At 44.4% G+C, this 25,964-nt stretch overlaps 8 non-coding genes across 8 annotated transcripts; 4 read left to right on the top strand and 4 right to left on the bottom strand.

Moving 5' to 3' along the window:
- The first annotated feature begins 241 nt into the window (after positions 1 to 241).
- trnav-uac (transfer RNA valine (anticodon UAC)) lies at positions 242 to 314 on the top strand. Its single transcript has one exon. It is a non-coding gene; the product is annotated as a tRNA-Val (tRNA).
- A 314-nt stretch (positions 315 to 628) lies between these two features.
- trnae-cuc (transfer RNA glutamic acid (anticodon CUC)) lies at positions 629 to 700 on the bottom strand. The gene has a single exon. It is a non-coding gene; the product is annotated as a tRNA-Glu (tRNA).
- Positions 701 to 7,749: 7,049 nt separating this feature from the next.
- On the top strand, positions 7,750 to 7,821 carry trnaw-cca (transfer RNA tryptophan (anticodon CCA)). The gene has a single exon. It is a non-coding gene; the product is annotated as a tRNA-Trp (tRNA).
- A 661-nt stretch (positions 7,822 to 8,482) lies between these two features.
- Positions 8,483 to 8,555, bottom strand: trnav-uac (transfer RNA valine (anticodon UAC)). The gene has a single exon. It is a non-coding gene; the product is annotated as a tRNA-Val (tRNA).
- A 1,133-nt stretch (positions 8,556 to 9,688) lies between these two features.
- trnan-auu (transfer RNA asparagine (anticodon AUU)) lies at positions 9,689 to 9,761 on the top strand. The gene has a single exon. It is a non-coding gene; the product is annotated as a tRNA-Asn (tRNA).
- Positions 9,762 to 9,839: 78 nt separating this feature from the next.
- trnal-cag (transfer RNA leucine (anticodon CAG)) lies at positions 9,840 to 9,922 on the top strand. The gene has a single exon. It is a non-coding gene; the product is annotated as a tRNA-Leu (tRNA).
- Positions 9,923 to 19,171: 9,249 nt separating this feature from the next.
- Positions 19,172 to 19,254, bottom strand: trnal-cag (transfer RNA leucine (anticodon CAG)). The gene has a single exon. It is a non-coding gene; the product is annotated as a tRNA-Leu (tRNA).
- A 78-nt stretch (positions 19,255 to 19,332) lies between these two features.
- trnak-cuu (transfer RNA lysine (anticodon CUU)) lies at positions 19,333 to 19,405 on the bottom strand. Its single transcript has one exon. It is a non-coding gene; the product is annotated as a tRNA-Lys (tRNA).
- Between the last annotated feature and the right edge of the window lie 6,559 nt (positions 19,406 to 25,964).

Below are 25,964 nucleotides of genomic sequence, written 5' to 3'. Positions count from 1 at the left end.
GGAACAGCTTCAAGGGGCTTAATGGCCTCCTCCTGTTCCCTGTGGAAATGTTGAGAATATGCTTTGTTGAGGCTGTGACGTCAGGGTCAACCCCTGTCCAAACAAGACAGGCCACATTTGGGAGTTTAATAACTTTGAAATGAACATTTTTCTTTTGTGACTTGTGCAACTTCGATCAATTGAATAGTTATGAGAGAGTCAATGCAGTCATTCGAACTTCTGGCTAATGACTGAAGCAGAAGTTTCTGTAGTGTAGTGGTTATCACGTTCGCTTTACACGCGAAAGGTCCCCGGTTCAATCCCGGGCAGAAACATTATGTTGGAGCAAATTTATTTTTTCTCTGTGAAATAGCCGGTCCTGTTAAATTTAACACAAATTCGTGGTCTCACGAGCATTGAACATTTTAAACCAACCCCTTAAAAATACACTGTGTCAAATGAGAAGGGATAAAAAGTTCATCACACAAAATAAATTATTAAACTTTTCCAACTTCCTTCAGTCGCCTTTCATTCTGCAAAATAACGTTATCGGTTAATTAATGGTGATGAAAACAATGATTGTTTTTTTTTCTTCTCAAAGACTTTGAGTCAGTTCATGCGATTTACATAACAAGTGTTCAAAATTTACTTCCCTGAACGGGAATCGAACCCGGGCCGCGGCGGTGAGAGCGCCGAATCCTAACCACTAGACCACCAGGCAACTGTTTTAACAGCCTTATCAGATGTAGCATGGATTTCCCTTTCTCTGTGATTCAGCTTTTAATTTGTTTTCGCTCTTGATTGCGGATATTCCCGTGATTAAATAGGAGTACATTACAATAGGCTCAGGAAACGGCAACGCATCTAACTCGAAATCAGAAGGCTGCGTGTTCAAATCACGTCGGGGTCACACATGTTCTTCGCGCTGGTTGGAGTCTGAATAATTAGGGAATTCATATTGCATTGCCTTTTTCGCAATAAACAGAACCCTGCTCTGAATTCTGCCTCACCAGTTCCCCAGTGTCAGGGAGAGAAGCGTCTGATTCCCTCATTAATTTTTTGCAAGAAACATGCGCAAACATGCTTATTAATTCAAAATCAGCCTGCAGCTCCACACGCAGAGAGATAAACACAGCCAGAGAGACAGGCAAACACCGGGAAATAGACAAACCTGTTTCTCAGAAAATTGCCTGTACCTCCACGGTCGAATGTAAAGGCTTTTGTTGTTCACTTTCGTTCCACACCTTGGAATTCAGGAGAATCTGGTACATGGTTTGTCGGACAAGGCACGGGCGCGATGGCCCGAATGGCCTGCTTCTGAGCTGTATCCTTCCACGATTCGAATCTCAGCGCCTGGGGCGAAGCCAGCAGCTGCCTCGCTGCAATAATGGACCAAATGGAAACATTTTTGCAGGCCCGGCGAATTCAGTCGGTAACACATGGTTGTGGGTTCGAATCCCACATTGGGCGAATTCTGTTTTAAACTTTTCCGCTGCTTTCGTGAGTGAACCCTCCGCTTGCTTGACTGTCAGTGCAAGAGACGAGTCTGTGAGTGCCGCGCAGTGTGCAATGGTCAAAACATTAAAAGGAGCAGAAGGTTATTCCGGGTTCAGATACACAAACCTCTCTGATGAGCCTGAGATTTTGTCAGAGGTTGCTGCCTCCCCGACATCTCTTGCTCTCTTACGAGGCACTTGCTCCGGTTTCAATTTACAAACTGGGTGAGTTGGTGATCGGGTGTAGGAGAGCTGGTTTGTGATCTGAGCAGGAGACTCAACGGCCCCGGGTGAGACAGAGAAAAAAATCAGTCCAGTCCCGGCCCCAATCTGCGGATGTGGAAGCAAACACGGGAGGAGGGTGCGGTGTGAGGTACCTGTCAAACCAACTGCCCGAACAAAGCTGGCCACAGTCACAGAATCAGAATGGCTACTTCCTGAGGGTGGGGGAGAGCCGATTCACGTGGAAAAGGATCCGGTCAAGAATGATCTGATTCATCAGGTTAGGGGAGGGAAATTAGGGAGCTCCTTCGGAACGTTAATTATTTGAAAATGAAGACGTTTTCCTGTGTAACTTGTGTTGTTTTGATGAATGACATTTTTGTATAAAGGCATCCGTAGAGAAGGATTGAGAGCTTTTCGGACGAGAGGGGAAACTGAGGAGATTTTTTTTCACACCGAGGGTTGTTACGATCTGGTAGCCACTCCCTGAAAGGCTGGTGGAAGCAGCTTTCATAGGAACTTTCAAAAGGCAATTGGACAGGTACTTGAAGAGGACTGATTTGCAAGGCTACGGGGAAAAGGCTGGGTTTTTTGGACTAAATTGGACAGCTCTTTCAAAGAGTAGGCACGGCAACACGGCCGAATGGCCTCCTTCTGTGCTGTATTGGTCCATGATTCTATTCCATGATTTTAGTGTGGGACAGGACAGGTGTTGTTTCAAGAGAAGTAAAACTGTCCCAATCAGAGAAGAGAGAGGTGACTGGTCAGTTCCCCTGTCCAGTATAAGTCACCAGCGGTTTTTTGTGGTGTCGTGGTTACCAGTTCGCTTTACACGCGAACGGCCCTTGCAATTTATGTTGCAATTGCTGTTTACATTCTATATTAATGACTGAGATGAGGGGACCGAGTGTAATGTATCCAAGTTTGCTGATGATACAAAGGTCGGTGGGAAAGTGAGCCGTGAGGAGGACGCAAAGGGAGGTGGACAGGTTAAGCGATTGGGTAAGAATGTGGCAGTTGGAGTATAAGGTGGGAAAATGTGAAATTGTCCAGTTTGGTAGGAATAATAGAAAAGCAGAATACTTTTTAAAAGGTGAGAGTCCAATATATGTTGGTATTCAGAGGGTGTTGTGTGATTTAATTGAGGTGTACAAAATTATGAAGGGCCGAGATAGAGTGGATGGGATGGACCTATTTACCTTAGCAGGGAGGTCAACAACCAGGCGGCATAGATTTAAAGTGATTGGTGGAAGGATTAGAGGGGAGCTGAGGAGAATTATTTTTACCCAGAGAGTGGTAGGAGTCTGGAACTGACTGCCTGAAAGGGTGGTCGAGGCAGAATCCCTCGTTACATTTAAATAATACTTGGATATGCACCTGAAGTGGCGTAACCAAAAAGGCTCCGGACCGAGCGCTGGAAAGTAGGATTCGGCTGAGTGGCGCATTTTCGGCCGGCGCGGACATGATAGTCCGAATGGCCTCCTTCTGTGTCGAACATTTGCTGTGATTCTCCAAAATTGGCATTTGTTTTTTGTAACAGCAAGTCCTCTGATCAGGAATCGAACCAAGGCTATAACAGTGAGAATGCCGAATCCTAACCACGACACCACCAGAAAACACATGTCAGGTTTCTAAATATATCTGGGAGTGTTTGTATTAGGTTCAAATAATATTTCTGGTTTTGTGACTCTTTTCGTTGCAAATGTATTTACATACACCTGTATTATTTATTTATTTATTGGGGTGTTTCTATACTAAAGCTACTTTTGGCGCTGATAAGAGTCTGTATAATTCCGCAATTCATGCTTTAGTTGCGTTTTCACTGGTTCCCCAGTGTCGGGGAGGGAAGTGTCTGATGCGCTCTTTTATTTAATGTTCCCAACAGAAGACAAACACTCGTATTCGTTCAAAATCAACCTGCAGGTGGACACACACACACATAGATAAACACAGCCAATGAAATGGACGTTATTTTGGGATTGATGCACATGGACACCCAGGGGCGAGTTTACTGCAATGACAGACAAGAGTGGTTGGGTTTCTCAGGCCCGGCTCGCTCAGTCGGTGGAACATAACACTCTTAATCTCAGAATCGTGGATTCGAGCTCCCCGTTGGGGGAATTCGCTTTTAAACTTTTAATGTTGCTTTCAGGGGTGAACCCAAGCTCTGACTCCACCCGACCTCCCGTGCAGTGTCACCGCGCACATTGTGGCCGCGCCCGGGCTGATTTCTCTCTCTCACCTGGGACCGCTGAGTCTGCTGTACCGTGATCACCAACTCACCCAGTTTGTAAATTTAAACCGGAACAGGTGTCTCGCAAAGGGCAAGAGAAGTGGGGAAGGCTGCAACCTCTGACAAAATCTCATTCCCATTAGAGATTTGTGTATCTGAACCCCAAACACTTTCTTCACCTTTTAAAAGTTTTGACATTCACTGCACAGGACGCAGCACCAAGAGGCTCGTCTCTTACACTCACAGTGATGCGTCGGGCCGTTTTCACTCGTAAAACAGCTATTGTCATATTGTGATATTGTCTTTGACTCCCTCACCAGCGGAAAGGGTTTGTCTATCTACCTTTCAAAATCATAAAAAGACTTCTATATTCCAGGGGATACAAGTATGTAACCGCTCCTCATAATTTAACCCTTCGTGCTCTGCTAACATTCTGTTGAATCTGAGCTGCGCTCCTTCCAAGACCAATGTACCCTTTTAGAGTAAAAGGGAATAAAACTTGAAATGAGCGTCACTGAGGATCAGTTTTCTCTCACTCAAAGTTATCTGTTTCGTGAATTAAAAGATGCAGCTTTTCAAGAATAAGGGAGCAGCCACTGTCGCCCTTTTTGGCACGAGAAAAAATCTCCTCCGTGGATGTTTATGGAGAGCAAGTTTCAAAACAATGTTTACACTCGGGAGCTTTTCGCATGTGAAGCAAACGCGATAACCACGACACTACGGAAAGCGCTGCTATCCCATTAAAAACAATGGGGAACTGACTTAGTCACCTGTCTCTGTTCTGACTTGGAATGCGTTGCTTCTCCGTCCAGCAAAACTTAATATGTTACAACACAGAAGTAGATCATTCGGCCCATCGTGCCTGTGCTAGTTCTTTGAAAGAGCTATCCAAGATGTCTCACCACCATAAGCTTTTTCCTCATAAGCCCTGCAAATTGTTTTGAAAATAACTATTGAATCTGCTTCCACCGGCCTTTCAGGCAGCGCATTCCAGATCATAACAACTCGCTGTGTAAATTATGTTCTCCCATGTCGCCACAGGCTCTTTTGCCAATTACCTTAAATCTGTGTCCTCTGGTTACCGACCCTTCTGCAACTGAAAACAGTTTCTCCTTATTTGCTCTGTCAAAACCTTTCATTATTTTGAACAACTCTTTCAAATCTCCCCTTAATCTTCTGCGCTTTCAGGGGATAATCGCAGATTCTCCAGTCTCACCACATAACTAAAGTGCCTCATCCCTGTTACCATTCCAGTAAATTTCCTCTGCACCCTCTACAAGGCCTTGACATCTTTCCTAAAGTGCGGTGCTCAGAATTGAATACAATGCTCCAGCTGCAGTCTAACCAGTGTTTTATAAACGTTTAGCATAACTGTGCTGCTTTTGTACTCTATGCCTCTATTATTAAAGTCCATTTCACCAGGCTTTCTATGTCCTCCTGAAGTCTGATACGATCCACCACATTGTTTACTACATTCCCGAGATTCGTGTCATCTGCAATCTTTCAAATTATACCGTGTATACTCATGTCCAGGTCATTAATGTATGTATCAAAAATGAAAACGTTTTGCAGTGTGACTTATGTGATTTTAAACCTAATTTATACAACATCTTCTCATAATTTAACTTATTGCACCCTGATAACAATCTGGTGAATTTTTGCTGCCATCCTTCCAAGGCCAATATATCCTTTCAGATTAAAAGGGTATAAACTTGAAATAAGCCTCACTGTGGATCAGTTTTCGCTCATTCAAAGTTATCTGTTGAGTGAAATAAAAGAAAGTGCTTTTAAAGAATAAGGAAGCATCCACTATCGCCCATTTTGACAAGTCTATTTTATGGCACTTTATCAACCGTCTTTTGAAAGGCCATTTACACAACATCAACCACATTGCCCTCATCAGCCCTCTCTGTCAATTCATCACGAAACTCAATCACGATTTGCCTTTAACAAATCCAAAGTGGCTTTCCTGTCCAAATGACTATTAATTTTGTCCCAGATTATCATTTCTAAAACCTTCCCACCATCGTGCTGAAACTGACTGGCCTCTCGTTGTTGGGTTTATCCTTACACCCTTTTTTGAACAAGGGTGTAACATCTGCAATTCTCCAGTTCTGTGGCAGCAAACCCTGTATCTAAGGAGGATTGAAAGATTATGGCCAGGACCTCTGCAATTTACACCCTCACTTCCCTCAGCAACCTAGCATGCATCCCATTCGGACCAGGTGACTTATCTACTTTAAGTACAGCCAGCCTTTCTACGATCTCCTCTTTATCAATTTTCACCCCATCCAGTATCTCAACTACCTCCCCATTTAATGTGATTTACAGTGATTTAGGCAGCATTTTCTACCTCAGTAAAGACAGATTCAAAATACTCATTTAGAACCTCAGCTATGCCCTGTGCCTTCATGTGTAGATCTCCCTTTTGGTCCCTAATCGGTCTTACCCCTCCTCTCACTACCAGTTTACTATTTATATGCCTATAGACGACTTGTAATGACTTGATGAAGGGATCGAGTGTGATGTATCCAAGTTTGTTGAAGATACAAATCTAGGTGGGAAAGTAAGCTGTGAAGAGGACACAAAGAGTCGACAAAGGGATACAGACAGGTTAAGTGTGTGGGCAAGAATGTGGCAGATGGAGTATAATGTGGGGAAATGTGAGGTTATTCACTTTGGTAGGAAGAACAGAGAACTGAATATTTTTGAAATGGTGAGAAACTATGAAATGTTGATGTCCAGAGAAACTTGAGTGCCTGGACACCTGAACTCCAGGTTGTGCTAACCTAGTATAATCATCCAAAACCTGATGACGGAGAAAGTCTAAAAAAAACTATGACAATAATCAACCCTTGGTGGTTTCTGAGAGTCAGCAAAGTGGGATGGTTTACGACCATGAGTTAAGATCAGTGGTGCTTACGTACAGAACAATGCAGCCGAATCGTATAAAGATAGGGCATGCTCCCTTCTCAAATGTTAGAGCTCTCAATAGGGGACAGTCAGAAGCCCATCGCCACAGGCAGTCCGCAAAGGTCAGGTCTGATCTACCTGGATTCGCAGACAGGTCAGTTTGTGTTGATTGCTTGTCATTAATGTAACCTGTAGACAGTTGTATTATAATAATAATACGGTTGAATGTAATGTTGAAGACACCTGTAGTGCAACTCTGTTGTAATCAGTCTATTAAAATTGCTATTTTGTAACCACTCGGGCTAAAATCAAGCGGAAGTTATTGTTGATGGATTAACAACCCATAGTTGCGACAGTAACGGGAGAAATCCGCAAACAAACATTCACTTTAAATAGAAGCATCACACCCACAATTTATATTTTCACACGTTCATTTTTGCAGTTCTCACCAAAGTCCAAACATCGAAAGTCCACGTGTTTTTCAGAAGTTTCCACTCCTGTTATGTATTTTGAGCAGTTTCCTACATGTAAAACATCACACCCATAGTTTATATTTTCACACGTTCTTTTTTGCAGTTCTAATCGAAGTCTAAACACCGAAAGTCTAAGTGTTTTTCAGAAGATCCCCTCCTGTTATGTACCTTGAGCAGTTTCCCACATCCATTTCCTGTGATGTGATAATTCTGGGTGCTGGATGAATATAATTGGATTTGCTGCAGTCCGCTGACAGCAGGCGATGGAAGCGAGCGCCATGCTGCCGCTGACAGGTGACGGCGACTTCTGATGCTGCCTGACATCCGGTGGGGGTGGGCGGGGATTTGAAAGCCAACCCATTCCACCAATCTCGGAGCTCTGAAGCGGTGCTTGACAAACATTGATTGAAACAAATACACAATGTAGCATCCAGGCCTCGTAGAGCAACGATAGCGCGTCTGACTCCAGATCAGAAGGTTGCGTGTTCAAATCACGTCGGGGTCACAGTTTTTTCACTGAGAGCCGGTTTGAACAATTCTGCAATTCAAGTTTTCTTTGCGTCTTCACAATTAACAGAACCCTGCTCGAAAGTCTGCCTCTGGCCGGGAGGGAATCACCTGATGACCTCATTTATTTAATGCAAATAACAGAAGACAAACACACATCTTCGTTCAAAAACCACCCTGCAGGTGGACACATAGTGAGATAAACACAGGGCAGAGATGCAGACAGTATCCGGAAACATCGGGAAAGAGACAAGAGAAATAGATTGAGCGCTTTGTTATCAGAAAATTGTCTGAACCTCCACGGTCAATGAAAGGGCTTTTGTTGGCCGGTTTCCCATTGCACCGGAGAATTCGGGAGAACTTGGGAGATGGTTGGTTCGTATTCCATTGTCCCCCACCATTGGAAAAGGTTTGCCCATCCCACCCGACTAACTCCTTTCAAAAGCCACTCTGTCCAAAGCCAATATATCCTTCCAGATTAAAAGAGAATAAAACTTGAAAAGAGCGTCACTGTGGATCAGTTTTCTCTCACTCAAAATTATCTGTTTAATGAAGTAAAATATGCAGGTGACAAAGAATACGGCAACAGCCACTGTCTCCCTTTATGGAAGGAGAAGAAAATCGGTCTGGATGTTTGTTGAGACCAAGTTCCAACATAATGTTTCCGCCCGGGATCGAACTGGGGACCTTTCGCGTGTAAAGCGAACGTGATAACCGCTACACTACGGAAACCGATGGCATGGTATGTAACACAATGGGTAGCTGAATGGTGTGCTCTCTCTGCTCGTACTTGGAATGTGTTCTTTCCATTGCAGCTGGAGACACAGACAGTGGCTGCTCCCCCTTATCTTTAAAAACTCTCAGGGTAGTGGGTTTGAGCCCCACGTTGGGCGAGTACCGTTTTAAACTTTTATGCTGCTTCCACCCGCCCCCCTCCGTCTCACCGCACACGATGGGGCCACGCCCGGGCTGAATCTCTCCAATCAGGTTTCCGCCCCTGTCGCAGCATGACATGGTCCTGATCAAAGTCACAAATGATACCCTATGTGACTACCAGCATGATAAACTATCCCTCCTCATCCTTCTCAAATACAATATCTCACCGTGCTGTTATGCTGTTAGACTCGTTTCCTCTCTCTGCTCTTATTTGGAATGTGTTGCTTTTCCATCTGACAACACTGAGTATCATGGTATTATGTTGGTCCACAAGAGGAGATCATTCGGCCCATCGTGCCTGTGCCGGGTCAAACACACGTATTCGTTCAAAATAAGTTCAGAGACAGATTGAGTGTTTTTTTTTATCAGAAAATTGCCTGAACCCCCACAGTCCACAGCTTTCCTCCTCGCTATCAACCACACGGCCTACTTTTATGTCAACCGCAAATTTCTCAATCATGCCCCCTACGCTTCAGTCCAAATCGTTAATGTATACCACAAAAAGCAAAGGACCAAGTACCGAGCCCTGCGACACCCCACTGGAAACAGCCTTCCAGCCGCAAAAACACCCGTTGACCATTAACCTTTGCTTTCTACCAATCAGCTAATTTTGGATCCAATAAGCCACATTCCCTTGGATCCCATGGGCCTTTACTTTTTCGACCAATCTGCCATGTGGGAATTTTTCAAAAGCCTTGCTACAATCCATGCAGACTACATCAATTGCGCTACCCTCATCGATCCTCCTTGTCATCTCCTCGAAAAATTCAATCAGGTGAGTTGGACACGACCTCCCCTCAACAAATCCATGCTGACTGCCCTTGATTGGTCCGTGCCTTTCGAAGTGACAGTTGATCCTGTCCCTCATTTGAAATGGAGTCTTTCTCCTGCTTGCTGCAATAATAGATAAGGCGGTTATTAGTGCTCAGGCCTGGCTAGCTCAGTTGGTAGAACATGAGACTATTAATCTCAGGATTGTGGGTTCGAGCCCCACATTAGGCGAGGACCATTTTTAAGTTTCATGCTGCTATCACTGGCCAACAGTGCAGAAATAATGCAGAATAAAGCATGGTATTGGTAGTCAGAATGGCCGAGCGGTCGAAGGCGCTGCGTTCAGGTCGCAGTCTCTTCTGGAGGCGTGGGTTCGAATCCCACTTCTGACATTGCTCATTTTTACCAAGACGTGGAAATATTTTGCAAATCTGACGGACAAACACTGGAAAACAAGTCACGAGTGAACGCAAATCATCTGGGACCCGTTTTCAGCCTCACGGCACTTTAAGTAAAGTGAAATAACTTTGCATTGAAAAGATTTGGAACTTGCATCTGTGCCTTTATCTGTTCCATTTCTTAAAGTTGCTGGCGTCTGATGATGTACTCGCCTCTGCTCCCTCCATTGAGCAAGAAAGGAGGTGTTTGACGTTGACGGGACCTGTTGGTTCTGAGCTCATTCTTTACATTGAGTGGGTTCGCGTCCTTCAACTTTAGCCCAGCGGTGAACTTCGCAGCAAACAAGTTCGACACCGTCTCACCGCGGACGCTGACTGCCATGTTTATTGTAAACAATTTTACAACACCAAGTTATAGTCCAGCAATTTTATTTTAAATCCACAAGCTTTCGGAGGCTTCCTCCTTCCTCAGGTGAACGTTTGTTGGAAATGACAAACGTTTCCAACAAACGTTCACCTGAGAAAGGAGGAAGCCTCCGAAAGCTTGTGAATTTAAAATAAAATTGCTGGACTATAACTTGGTGTTGTAAAATTGTTTACAATTGTCAACCCCAGTCCATCACCGGCATCTCCACATCATGCCATGTTTATTGTTATTTCTTTCAGACCTAAATAAATAGTGACCGTGATTTTAAATTTGCACTCAGTGATTTTTAGGTAGTCTCCTTTCAGTGTGACCACGTTAAAGGCGATATATACAGATATATATATATATATATATACAAGTAGTTGCTGTCTGTTTCTGTGGTTGTCTTTTTTCTGTGTGTGTCCATCTGCAGGTCGATTTTGAATCAATACCAGTATTCGTGTCAGTTTGTTGCATGAAATAAATGAGGGTATCAGGCGCTCCCCTCCCTGCCACTGGGGAGGTACTGAGTCAGGGTTCAGACCAAACTTCTGTTTTGTTTTGTGTGAAAAAGCAATTAAAACCTTCATTCGGGAATTATCCAGTCTCATGTGAGCGGTGAGCGGTGAGATGTGATGTGAACACGCAGACTTTTGATCTGGAGTCAGACCTTTGCGCCACGCACTCTGAAGACAGGATCCTGGATGTTATTATATTTTTTGAATGTTTCTCAAACACCGTTTCATATATTGGTGAAATAGATAGGGCTTATCAAATCTCCGCCAGATCCCACCGGGTGTGAGACAGTCTTGGAAGCAGCCTTCACCCCCAATATCACGCTGGCATTCATCGCCTGCTCCCAGCGGACTGCATGAACACGGCTGGGAGATATGGACTTTGTTCACATCATTCAGCAATGTGAATCGTTAAATATTTAATCATTTTTAATGGGGACAAGGTTTCAAAAAGCTCCCGGCCGGTTTCGAACCGGGGACCTTTCACCTGTTCGGCAAACGGGATAACCACTACACTACGGAAAACTGATGCTTCAACCTCTGTGATATGGATATAACCCCTCAGCCAAACTAATTTCCGTATTACTGTCCAGGAGCTCATTTCACAGGGATACATTTACTGCGCTGTATTCAGGAAGGCTGCAGAGAAGGACAGGTAGCGATGGTCAGGCAGGGAATCCCAGAGCATCGCGCCGACACAAACATTTCACTGTTTTTTTCATGTACCTGTTATCCGACCGCAGTTTAAACTATTGCGAATGGCATGCGCAGATGATATTGTTCATTGAGTGTTTTCTTGCTCGAAACATCAGCCTTTACGGTTAACAGCCGAACGCGCGAACCGATTGCGCCACAGAGACCAACCGGTGTGGTTTCTTGCAAGATACACGAAAGCAGCGTGTCACCTGGCCAAAGTTTCATGTTGCAGCCACAGAAATGCAGTTGTCCATTATCAGTGTTACTTTTCCAGAAATAAAGGAAGGAACATTGTTTGTGGAAACATGGAAACGGTCTGATCTCGCTCACAGCATCGATATCACCGCCAACCAGCTCTCCTGCAACCGGCGCGCTAATCGCTGCTTTGTCTGTTACTTATTAGCACTGCGGGAGAGCATTCGTCACACGGATTGCAGCGGTTCAACAAGGCGGCTCACCACCACCTTCTCAAGGGTAATTAGGGATGGGCAATAAATACCGGCCTCGCCAGCGACACCCACATCCCATTAACGAATAAAAAAAAATATTAATTTCAGATTCTGCATCAGTTTGAGGTGCTGTATTGGATTAAGCTGTTGTATTTGTTTGAGGTACTTTATTGCTTTGAGATACTGTATTAGATTGAGATGCTGTATTAGTTTGAGGTATTAATTTATGTTTCAGGTTCTGTATCGGTTTGAGGTACTGTATTAGTTTAAGGTGTTGTATTTGATTGAGGTACTGTATTAGTTTGAGGTACTTTATTAGTTTGAGATGATGTGTTAGCTTGAGGTATTATATTAGTTTCAGATTCTCTATCCGTTTCAGGTATTGTATTAGCTTGAGGTACCGTATTCGTTTGAGGTACTGTTTTAATTTGAGAAGCTCTATCAGTTTGAGGTGTTATATTAGTTTGGGGTATCTGTATTGTAAGGAAAGAGTTAGTCTTTATATTGAATTAATATTAACCTTTACCTTTTGCCTCTTAAGTAAGGAAGTATAAATCTCTGTTGGGAGAATGAAACTATAATCATAAGACAGATTTGCTTCATTTTATATGCATGCATATGTTTAATATGGAGACGAGTAGATTCTGAAGTCCAGAAACTCTTGGATCGGAGCTGATATCATAATACTCATAAGTTTAATTATCCTTTAGATATAAACAATTCTCTGACAATCATAACAAGGCCTTTAAATCATTCAGAGCTGGTGTGTATGTGTGTCAGACAGCATTGTGTGCTATTCGTCTTCCCAGCTTCACAGGGAAGCAGGAGAGGTGTGAGATATGTATGATTGCGACGTATCATTCCAAGCTGACGCAGCGGGAAGGGGCTGTGCTGGTGAGAGATAAACACCATTCTGCTCTCTGGTCAATGGGCAAGGACATATGTTTTAACTAACAAGTTCAAAAGTGATAGTTATAATTAATGCCTAAAGCAGAACACCTGGCTGTGCCGAAGGAGCCTGTTTGCACCTCAAGGCGACATCTAGTGGAGGAGTGTCGTGAGGTGATGAGGGAAGTGATACTCTGATAACATGGAAAATTCTGGAAACCCTCAGCAGGTCAGGCAGCATCTGTGGAGAGAGTAACAGAGTTAATGTTTCAGGTCAATGACCTTTCATCAGAACCACGTTGGGCAGTTGTGTTTGGTAATAGTATGAAACATTGGAATTGTTTCACTCATGTGGGGTGATTTGGGTACTTTTCTGTCTTTGGAAGTTCAAGAGTAAAATAAGGGCTCGTCCGGGATTTGAACCCGGGACCTCTCACATATTTGGATCGACGACCCCGAAGCGAGAATCATACCCCTAGACCAACGAGCTCGTTGACAAAAAACAGTGCATTCAAGAGCCAGCCGTCATAAAACCCTTTTTGTTGGCTATCCTTGATAAGCAATTATGAGGACAGGTTGCAAAGACCAGACTTGCATTCCCTTGAGTGCAGAATATTAAGGGGTGATCTAATTGAGGTGTTTGGATCATTAAAGGATTTGACAGGGCAGATAGAGACTATTTCCTCCGGTGGGGAGAGTCCAGAACAAGGGGGCATAACCTTAAAATTAGAGCTGGGCCGTTCAGGGTTGATGTCAGGAAGCACTTCTTCACACAAAGGGGAGTGGAATTCTGGAACTCTCTCCCTCAAAAAGCAGTTGAGGCTGGGGGTCAATTGAAAATTTCAAAACTGAGATTGATAGATTTTGTGGCTAATTCGGGAGTTTAATGACTTTGACATTTTTTCCCTGTGACTTGGACAGTTTCGATCGATGAAATATTCGTGAAAAGAGTCAGTGCAAAGAGAGTCAACAGTTCATGTTTTCCCGAGACACTTCCTTCAGAGCTGAGAACGCAAAGTTTCTCATTTCCATAGTGCAGCGGTTATCATGTTCACCAGTTACACGCAGAAAGTCCACGATTTAACCTCGGAGGGAAGCATGTTGTTGGGACTTGCTCCCCATAAACCTTCAGGGTCGAGTTTGTTCATGCATGAAAAGGGCGACAAACCTTTTTAAATTTAACAACGGCTACACCAGATTCCTGGTATAATAAGCACTAAACACTTTTAAGCAGACTCCTAAAATACAGTATGTAAAACGGGAAGGGATAAAAGTTCATGACATACAAAACACAAAGATTTATTGACGTTTTAATTGTCACTTGGCAAACAAGTTAGCATTTCCTTCAGTGTGCAACAGAACGTATTAATGGCGATTAAAAAAACATTAAGTGTCTCACAGACTTGAATTATTTTTGTGCAATGAACTATTCCCAACAACAAGGGAACACTGCATCAAACATATATATTTAAGTATATAATAAGTATATATAATATATATATATATAATCTATGCCATCAGTAGACCTCGTGGTGAAACGGTAGCGCGTCTGACTCTGGATTCTGAAGGCTGCGTATTTAAATCATGTCGAAATCACTACTTCTTATACCATTCATATCAGCCTGGATAATTTCGGAATCACTGCTTTTTAATAATAAACGAAACTTTGCTCACTAGTTCATTGTTCATTGCTCCCTGTCATTGATAATTGAAATGAAATATTAATCTGGCAAAGCCGGAGAACAAAATATTAAACCAGCGAAACAAATACTGAGCAAAATTATTTGCAATGTTTGGGGGGAAGTGCAGCTGAAAAGCAGAAGATCTGAATGGAATGATCAATGATTGAGCGGAATACATTGCTCGACTTGTTACTCGATTGCTTTCTTGCACAGCACCTCACAAACCCGTGACCTCAACCACCGAGAAGGACAAAGGCAGCAAGTACATGGGAATAACACCACCTGCACGTTCCCCTCCAAGTCACACACCATCCCGACTTGGAAATATATCGGCCGTTCCTTCATCGCCGTTGGATCCTGGAACTCCCTACCTAACAACACTGAGGGAGAACCTTCACCACACGGACTGCATCGGTTCAAGAAGACGGCTCACCACCACCTTCTCAAGGGCAATTAGGTTTGGGCAATAAATTCTGGCCTTGCCAGCGACACCCACATCCCATGAACGAATGTAAAAAATCTCTGTGCTCCTCCAATTCTGGCCTCTTGCGCATCCCCGATTTAAATCGCTCCGCCATTGGCGGCTGTGCCATCAGCTACCTAAGCTCTGGAAATGCCTCCTTAAACCTCTCCGCCTCTCTCTCCTTTAACACATACCTTAAAACCTACCTCTTCGACTAAGCTTTTGGTCACCTGTCCCAATATCTCCTTATGTGGCTTAGCGTCAAATTTTGTTCAATAACGCTCCCGTGAAGCACCTTGTGACGTTTTACTACGTTAAAGGCGCTCGACAAATGCAGACTGTGTCCTCTGGTTATCGACCCTCCTGCCAATGGAAACAGCTTCTCCCCATCCATTCTATCAAAATCCCCTCATAATTTTGAATACCTCTATTAAATCTCCCCTTAACCTTATTTTGCTCGAAGGAGAACAATCCCAGCTTCTCCAGTCTCTCCACATAACCCATCACTGGACACGATGCAAGGCGGAGGTTTGCAACCACGATTGCAAATTATTGCCAGTCGGGAGCTGGACAAATCGAAAGGAACCGAAATGACAAACAGCTTTGTGAATCTGTAGATACGCTTTGGGAAACGGAATTGGAGGCGAATAAAAGACTGACCAGACAGGCGGCCAAGACGCAGCTGAGTCGGCATGTCCCCCTGGAACAGTTACTCTGATGTTGTGGATGAAATTAAGAGGTCGGAGCCATTTAAAGCGCTCCCAGTTACTGCAGATCAGGGATCAAAACCTGACATCAGCGTCAGGACGCTTAGAATACTTTTTCTTTATTTGTTCATGGGATGTGGGCGTCGCTGGCGAGGCCGGCATTTATTGCCCATCCCGAATTGCCCTTGAGAAGGTGGTGGTGAGCCGCCTTCTTGAACCGCTGCAGTCCGTGTGGTGAAGGTTCTCCCACAGTGCACTGAGTGACAGACAAAGCACCGGTGGGCGCGCCGGTTGCAGGAGAGCTGGTTGTCGGTGATATCGATGCTGTGAGCGAGACCAGACCGTTTCCATGTTTCCACAAACAATGTCCCATCCGTTGTTTCTGGAAAAGTAACACTGATAGTTGTCAATTGCATTTCTGTGGCTGCAACTTGTAACTTTGGCTAGGTGACACGCTGCTTTAGTGTATCTTGCAACCACATGCATTGGGTGATCTCTGTGGCGCAATCGGTTAGCGCGTTCGGATGTTAATCAAAAGCTTTGGTGGTTTGAGCCCACCCAGGGACGAAAGTTGCACCTTTCTCTTCCCACTTTCGGATTCATTGCCTCATTCTGATAGTCCTGAAGCCGGTGCCAGGTTTTAATTCCTGATCTGCAGTAACTGGGAGCACTTTAATTGGCTCCGATCTCGTAATCTCATTTCAAGTTTTCGAATGTGTGATTTGGCTGCAAGAAAACACTCTGTGAACAATGTCATCTGAGCATGCCTGATTCGCTAGTTCAAACTGCGGTCGGATATCAGGCACATGAAAAACAGTGAAATGTTTGTGTCGGCGCGATGCTCTGGGATTCCCTGCCTGACCATCGCCACCGATCCTTCTCTGCAGCCTTCCGAAATACAGCGCAGTAAATGTATCCCTGTGAAATCAGCTTGGCTGAGGCGTCATGTCCCGAACACGGGACTGCAAGCTTCAGGTTTCCGTAGTGTCGTGGTTATCACGTTCGCCGAACACGCGAAAGGTCCCCAGTTCGAAACCGGGCGGAAACCTTGTTCCCATTAAAAATGAGTAAATATTTAACGATTCACACTGCTGATTAAATGTGAACAAAGTCCATAACTTGCAGCCCGCTGAGAGCAGGCGATGAAAGACCTGTGATATTGGGGGTGAAGGCTGCTTCCAATACTGTCCCACACCCGGTGGGACCTGGTGGAAATTTGGTAAGTCCTGTCCATTCAACCAAGGTGGGATAAATGAAACGGTGTTTGAGAAACATTCATATATATATAATAACATCCTGGATCCTGTATTCAGAGTGGATGGCGCAAAGGTCTGACTCCAGATCAAAAGGCTGCGTGTTCACATCACATCGGGGTCACTGTTTCTTTCACCGCTCACATGAGACTGGATAATTCCCGAATGAAGGTTTCAATTGCTTTTTCACAGAAAAGAAACAGGTGTTTCGCCTAAAACCTGACTCAGCACCGACCCAGTGGCAGGGAGGGGAGCGCCTGATACCCTCATTTATTTCATGCAACAAACTGACACGAACACTGGTATTGATTCAAAATCGACTTGCAGATGGACACACACAGAAAAAAGAGAACCACAGAAACAGGCAGCAACGACTTGCATATATATCTGTATACATTGCCTTTAACGTGGTCAGACGATTTAAGCTCGGTGAACTTGCTTCAGCTTTCTGAAATGTACTTGTCCATCCTTCAGAGGCCAGGGGAAATATATTTTTTGCCTTTCGAAAAAAGACGCGAAAAGCAGAGACATGTTTTGTTTTCAACACGGCTGGTGAAATGGCCGGACTATCATAAATTAGGAGTCGCCTTTGAAACATTGAAAGGCGACTATCTAAAAATCACTTAGTGCAAATTTAAAATCACGGTCACTATTCATTTTGGTCTGAAAGAAATAACAATAAACATGTCAGTCAATGCCCGCGGTGAGACGGTGTCGAACTTGTTTGTTGTGAAGTTCACCGCTGGGCTAAAGCTGACGCCGTTTAAAAAACGCGAACCCACTCAATGTAAAGGATGAGCTCATAACCAACAGGTCCCGTCAACGTCAAACACCTCCTTTCTTGATCAATGGAGGGAGCAGAGGCGTGTACATCATCAGACACCAGCAACTTTTACAAATGGAACAGGTGAAGGCACAGATGCAAGTTCCAAATATTTTCAATGCAAAGTTATTTCACTTTATTTAAAGTGCCGTGAAGCTGAAAACGGGTCCCAGATGATTTGCGTTCACTCGTGACTTGTTTTCCAGTGTTTGTCCTTCAGGTTTGCAATTCAATTTGTATTGGATATTGAAGATATTTCAGGATGATTGCACAACATACCATGTGTAAAGCAACCATCTTGATAACTTCAATTATCACACACTCTACATCGACGCTGCAGAGGCCACAGCACCCCTTTCATTATTGTTTTTCTTAACTCACAGTTTTCAAAAGGGAATTGGATAAACGCTTGGATGGAAACATTTTCAGGGCAATGGAGTAACAGCAGGCGAGTGGTACTAACTGGACAGCTCGTTCAGAGAGCAGGCACAGGCACGATGGGCCGAATGGTATCCGAATAGCGCTGTCTTATTCTATGATTCGATTAATAGATCAATTTCCGCCTTTCACTGAGCCTCCCTAAATGGAGCGCAGTAATCGTGTCCCTGTGAAATGAGCTCCTGAACAGTAATACGGAAATTAGCGTGGCTGAGCGGTTTGAAACTCTGGTTAGCCTCCGAACAGGAAATTTCCTCTCTGAGTTTGATTAGTTTATCAATTATCTCCCCGCTTTCCATCTTAAATGTCTTTACATATTTTTTGATCTCTTCTTCTACTGCCATGCCCACAATATTAGTCTCCCTGGTAAATACTGAAGCAAAGTGATTATTTAATATTTCTGCCATTTCGCTGTCATTGCCTGTGAGTTTGTCGTGTGTATCGCTAAGTGACCCTATTCCTATCCTAAATTTTCTTTGGCTGTTGTTGTGTCTCGAATACTTAGCTTTTTTTTATATTCCTTTTTGCCTTTCTAATATTTCTTTAGACTTCTTTCCCAGTCTTTTCACATTCCCCTCTCTCTTTTATTGTCCAGTGTGTGCCTTTTTCTTCAGTTTCAATTTTACCCTTATTTCTTTATTCATCCCTGGTGTGTCATTTCTGGCTAGTTTGTTCTTGCTTTTCAGTGGGATATATTTCTCCTGGACTCTATTGATCACCGTTTTAAATGTTTCCCACTGCTGTTCTATTTCTTTGTCCAGGTCATTAATATGTCAAACATTTCACCGTTTGAAACTTCTCAAGTCACATTTCCATCACAAAGCCAGTTGCTTTTGTGGGAGGAGCAACTCAACTTGGTCGAAAAATCAGCTGCAGCCCAATCCACCAATAAAATATTTTCACGTCTTAGTAAAAGTAAGCAATGTCAGAAGTGGGATTCGAACCCACGCCTCCAGAAGAGACTGCGACCTGAACGCAGCGCCTTAGACCGCTCGGCCATCCTGACTACCGAATGCATATTCCATTCTGCATTATTTCTGCACTGTTGGTCAGTGAATTGAGCATAAAAGTTGAAAATCGCACTCGCCCAAAGTGGGGCTCGAACCCACGACCCTGAGATTAAGAATCTCATGCTCTACCGACTGAGCTCGCCGGGCATGGTTACTTTAATCGCCTTGTCTGTTATTGCAGCAACCAGGAGAAAGACTCCATTTCAAATTATTGGAATAATTTCTGGGGGCTCGGATAAACTGTCACTTCGAAAGGCACGGACTCATCAAGGACAGTCAGCATGGATTTGTTCAGGGGAGGTCGTGTCTGACTAACCTGATTGAATTTTTCGAGGAGGTGACAAGGAGGATCGATGAGGGTAGCGCAATTGATGTAGTCGACATGGATTTTAGCAAGGCTTTTGAAAAATTCCCAAATGGCAGATTGATCGAAAAATTAAAGGCCCATGGGATCCAAGGGAATGTGGCTTGTTGGATCCAAAATTAGCTCAGTGGCAGGAAGCAAAGGGTAATGGTCGATGGGTGTTTTTGCGGCTGGAAGGCTCTTTCCAGTGGGGTGCCGGAAGGCTCGGTACTTGGTCCTTTGCTTTTTGTGGTATGCATTAACGATTTGGACTTAAACGTAGGGGGCATGATGAAGAAATTTTCGGGTGACACAAAAATAGGCCGTGTGGTTGATATTGAGGTGGAAAGCTGTAGACTGTCGGGGTTCAGGCAATTTTCTGATAACAAAGCACTCAATCTATTCCTGAACGAATTTTGAACGAAAATGTGCGTTTGACCCGGCACAGGCACGACGGGCCGAATGATCTCCTCTTGTGGACTAACATAATACGATGATACTAAGTGTTGTCAGACGGAAAAGCAACACATTCCAAATAAGAGCAGAGAGAGGAAACTAGTCTAACAGCATAACAGCACGGTGAGATATTGTATTTGAGAAGGATGAGGAGGGATAGTATATCATGGTGGTAGTCACATACGGCATCATTTGTGACTTTGAGAAGGGCCATTTCATGCTGCGACAGGGGCGGAAACCGAATTGGAGAGATTCAGCCCGGGCGCGGCCCCATCGTGAGCGGTGAGACGGAGGGGGGGGTGGGGGAAGTGTCAGAGCTGTGGCTCACCGGTGGAAGCAGCATATAAGTTTAAAACGGTACTCGCCCAACGTGGGCTGAAACCCACCACCCTGAGAGTTTTTAAAGCAAAGGGGGAACAGCCACTGTCTGGATCTCTTGCTGCACTTGAAACAACACATTCCAACTGCGAGCAGAGAGAGAACACCATTCAGTTGCCCATTGTTTAGTGAAATATTATCCATTTCCGTAGTGCAGCGGTTATCATGTCTGCTTTGTATACAAAAAGTCCCCAGTTCGATTCCGGGCAGGAACATTATGTTGGAACTTGGTCTCCAGAAACATCCACATCGATTTTCTTCTCCTGCCAAAAAGGGAGACAGTGGCTGTTCCCTGATTCTTTGGAAGGTGCATCTTTTACTTCATTGAACAGTTTACTTTGAGTGAGAGAAAACTGATCCACAGTGACACTCTTTTCAAGTTTTATTCCCTTTTAATCTGGAAGGATACATTTGCTTTGGACAGAGTGGCTTTTGAAACGAGTTGTCGGGTGGAATCGACAAACCTTTTCCGCTGGTGGGGTCAAGGGAACCGAACCAAACATCTACCAAGTTCTCCCGAATTATCCGGTTCAATGGGAAACCGACCAACAAAAGCCCTTTCATTGACCGTGGAGGTTCAGACATTTTTCTGATAAAAAAGCGCTCAATCTATTTCTCTTGTCTACTTCCCGATGTTTCCGGATACTGTCTGCATCTCTGCCCTGTATTTATCTCACTATGTGTCCACCTGCAGGGTGTTTTTTGAACGAAGACGTGTGTTTGTCTTCTGTTCGTAATAAAGTCAGTGCGGTTTGACGTGTTGTTACTCAAAGGTGCACTTGCCCTGCTGGTGAGCAGAGGCAAGTGCTCGAGCAAAACAGACGTTTTCGGGCAGATGCACAAAGCTTTCAGGTTGAAGAAAGGAACGGAGGTCTCCTGTGCCTCAGCGCCAACATGTTAAGCTGTAGGTTGTCTGTAAAGCAAAGAAAACGGCTTTGAGCTAATTTCTGCTTGCTCCAAAAGCACGTTCGCTGGTTCCAACCAGAATCCTAAGGATGACTTTTATCTGTTAATTGTATTGCAGTCCTCCGCTGTACCAGCTGAACGATCGAAGGGAAGCAGCAAAGATTGCTCTCTTTGGTAAATATTCACTGTGCGCCTTTTGACACTCCCGGACTCGTGGAGTCACATGTGCATGACCGAGACTGACTCGGTTCCTGCTCATAGCGCATCGTTGTGGGAGTGTGAGCTGTTACTTTCTCTGCACACCCGAGAGGCGAATGCAGCAGTGGATACCGTGTCTTATGACAAATCAGAAGATTGTCTGGTCAACTCCAACCTGACTGGATTGTTTTTGCCAACTGTCCATTACTTTATGACTTTTAATAGCTTGCAAATTGACCTAATTGGTAGTGCTGCCTGGAAGTCTCCACCGTTCGTGCACTCTTAACAGAGCAGGAAATGCATTAGTTTTATTCACTTTGTAAATCCTGACTTCAATCCAAAGAAAAGATACCAGGACCCGTGAAGCTTTTTTCCATGTCTCACTTTATCTTTCCATCTTTGCGAAACACCAAAATCAAAAACTTTTGCTGACTGCAGCACTCCAGAAGATTTACTGCCCCTTGATCTCGATTTATCGAAGCTCAGGATTCACGTGGGTTATGGATTTGATGAATACTGAAACCATTTTTGTTTCGGGACACTTCCCCAAGGTAAAAAAGTGAGTGGAAAATGCGGACATCGATCCCACTACTTCTCGCATGCGAAGCGAGCACTCTACCATTTGAGCTAATTCCCCAGTTACGGTGGTGACTTTGCCCTTCACAATAATCGCTTAACACTCGTCTCCAGGCAGTGCCACGAATTGCCCCCTCCCTGAATGCATTCAATGCTCCAATCCGCGGTCTCGAGTGTTCGCAATTGAGCAACAGCAGAACGGGATGGCACAGTAATCGTGAATGATGCCGAGAAGAGCCCGAGCCTGCGGAACGCAGACGAGGTCATCGGAAAAGAACAGCAGCCCGAGCTTGAGGAAACAGCGAGAGCTCTGTCTGTCTGTCTGTCTGACTGACTGATGGATGGCTGAATTGCCTGAAAGTCAGTGCGGTTTGACGTGTTGTTACTCAAAGGTACGTCCTGCTGGTGAGCAGAGGAAAGTGCTGGAGCAAAACAGCCGTTTTCGGACAGACACAAAAAGCTTTTGGTTTCAGAAAGGAAAGGAGGTCTCCTGTGCCTCAGTGCCAACATGTTAAGCTTTTGGCTGTCTGTAAAGTAAAGAAAACGGCCTTGAGCTAATTTCTGCTTACTCCAAAAGCACGTTCGCTAGTTCCAACCAGAAACCTAAGGATGACTTTTATCTGTTAATTGTATTGCAGTCCTCCGCTGTACCAGCTGAACGATCGAAGGGAAGCAGCCAAGATTGCTCTCTTTGGTAAATATTCACTGTGCGCCTTTTGACACTCCCGGACTCGTGGAGTCACATGTACATGACCGAGACTGACTCATTTCCTGCTCATACCGCAGCGCTGTGGCAGTGTGAGCTGCTACTTTCTCTGCAAACCCTCGACCAGTGGAGCAGTGGATATCGTGTCCAATGACAAATCAGAAGATTGTCTGGACAGCTCCGACCTGACTGGATTGTTTTTGCCAACTGTCCATTACTTTATGACTTTAGATAGCTTGCAAACTAACCTAATTGGCAGTGCTGCCTGGCAGTCTCCACCGTTCATGCGCTTTTCACACAGCAGGGCGTGCATTAGTTTTATTAACTTTGTGAATCCTGCGTTCAATCCACAGAAGAGATATCAGGACCTGTGAAGCTTTTTTCCATGTCTCACTTCATCTTTCCATCTTTGCTCAACACCAAAATCAAAAACTTTTGCTTACTGCAGCACACCAAAAGATTGATTACCCATTGACCTCTCTTTGTCGAAGCTGAGGATTCACGTGGGTTTTGGATTGGCTGAAAACTGACACCATTTTTGTTTCGGGACAACTCCCCAAGGTAAAAAAGTGAGTAGAGAATGGGGGTATCAATCCCGCTACTTCTCGCATGCAAAGCGAGCACTCTACCATTTGAGCTAATTCCCCTGCTTGTCAAATCAAATTGCCCTTCACAATAGTCGCTTCACACTCGCCTCCAAGCAGCGCCACGAATTGCCACCTCACTGAATTTTTTCAATACTTTTCTCCAATCCGCGGTATCGACTACCTGCAAGTGAGCAACCGCTGAACGGGAAGGCACAGTAATCGTGAATGATGCCGAGAAGAGCCCGAGCCTGCGGAACGCAGACGAGGTCATCGGAAAAGAACATCAGCCCGAGCTTGAGGAAACAGCGAGAGCTCTGTCTGTCTGTCGGTCTGACTGACTGATGGAAGGCTTATTTGCCTGAAAGTGAGTGCGGTTTGACGTGTTGTTATTCAAAGGCACTCCCTGCTGGTGAGCAGAGGCAAGTGCTCGAGCAAAACAGCCGTGTTCGGGCAGACACAGAAAGCTTTTAGGTTTGAGAAAGGAAAGGAGGTCTCCTGTGCCTCAGCACCAACATGTTAAGCTGCAGGCTGTCTGCAAAGTTAGGAGAACGGCCTTGAGCTAATTTCTGCTTCGTCCAAAAGCACGTTTGCTAGTTCCAACCAGAAACCTGAGGATGATTTCCTCCACTTGCTGAGGATTTCCAGCATTTTCTCTTTATATTTCACATTTCCAGCATCCGCATTATTTTGCTTTTGATTGGATGAACCTCGTCCTTCTAAACCCCATCACAGAATCATCAGCGAGATGGGTTTACAATGGCGGATGACCTTACCCAGAATGCCGCGCGCGCTAGAATACGGTCTGTCTCCATTCGAAGGGGCGCAGCGCGCAGGCGCGGCAAGGGCAGCCGGCCGGATAAATCAGCGCCTTGGAGAGATAGAGGGGTTTCTGGGGCGCGTTGGATTGTGGGCTCTCCGGCCGCCATTAGTCGCAGGTTGTGGGTCAGTGTTTTGTTGCCCGCGTCGCCCACAGACCGTTTCTGGAAATGCAGACTGAGGAATTCAGAGCGGGTTTGCTGAACAGACACTGACCGTACAATGTAGAACAGAGTTTATCAAACTATTTTTCTCGTGACACAGTGGAAGAAAAACACTTCCCCCAGGGACCCCAAACAATAATAACTTCAGACTGGAGTTTTCATCAAATCCCAATAAAGGTGAGTCCATGCTCGCTCTTCAATTCACTTCAAGTAATAATTAAAATTAGACATCGACGTTGCTTGAAAAACATTTTAAATACAGTATAAATACAGTAAAAGAAGATCAGGTTGAGTTTCACTTCCTCAATGTGAGGGGTGGGTCTGTCAGTTGGTCATGATCTCGTTCCAATCTGGATCACAGGATGAAAGTGCTTCACGCATCTCAGGTGCGCTGTTGAGTTTCTTTCTCTTGTTTTTAACCTTGTCAAAGTCGAAAATCCCATTTCGCACAGGTAGGTTGTTGTGAACGGCAGCAACAACAGAACACGAATCATAACAGAGGATATTCTTTGAAAGCACTGATCCAAAAAGATGACAATCTGAATGACTTGTGGCGTGTTTTCAATGTGTTCACAGGTGAGTCGCACCGGCTCGTTTTCTTGCTCAGGCATCAAGTTTAGCCTCAATATTGATTCAGGATTTCCCAAAGCAAAAGGATTTTCACCCAACGCTTTTCCTTCAAATTTTCAAATCCCTCTACAGGGAAGTAGCGACTAAAATGGTCAGACAGAGCAGCGAGATGTAACTGTGTGACACATTTCATTTCATTCCCTTTATCTTCATTGATGCTGTTCTCCTCAATGTGTTGTAACAGTGTGAAGCAGGAAATGAGCTCCGCTCCCATTTCTGATCATAACTCTTCAAAAACCCTGTATTTCAGTGAGCTTCCTTTAATGAAAAACCCCTTCTCATTCCAAGCCATTAGAGAGAGTGCGGTGCCCAGAACTGAGCACGGAACTCTAAATGATGCCTAACCAGAGCACTGCTTTTTTTCCAATTCCCTTGAGATAAAGATCAAAATTTAATCTCCATTTTAACATTGTTTTAGTGAATTAGTGATCACTTTTAGTGATTTCTGTATTGGACCCCCTAAATCTCTATCCTCCCCCACAGTTCCTAGCCTCTTGCCATTTAGAAAATACACTGATCTATCGTTTTATGGTCCAAAGGGATGACCTCACACTTCCCCACGTTGAACTCCATCTGCCACAGTTTCACCCATTCACTTAATCTATCAATGTCCCTTTGCAAATTTCTGCTCCCATCTACAATGTTTACTGTGCTACCTAAATTATTGTCGTCAGCACACTTGGAAATAAAGCTCTTTACATAAGAACATAAGAAATAGCAGCAGAATAGGCCATATGGCCCATCGAGCCTGCTCCGCCATTCAATAAGATCATGGCTGATCTTCGATCTCAAGTCCACTTTCCTGCCCCATCCCCATATCCCTTGATTCCCCAAGAGTCCAAAAATCTATCGATCTCAGCTTTCAATATAACTCAACGACTGATCATCCACAGCCCTCTGGGGTGTAGAGAATTCCAAAGATTCACAATCCCTTGAGTGAAGAAAT

Source organism: Heptranchias perlo, unplaced genomic scaffold (genome assembly GCF_035084215.1).
Source record: "Heptranchias perlo isolate sHepPer1 unplaced genomic scaffold, sHepPer1.hap1 HAP1_SCAFFOLD_50, whole genome shotgun sequence".
Lineage (NCBI taxonomy): Eukaryota > Metazoa > Chordata > Chondrichthyes > Hexanchiformes > Hexanchidae > Heptranchias > Heptranchias perlo.
This window is presented reverse-complemented; position numbering and strand designations above follow the sequence as displayed.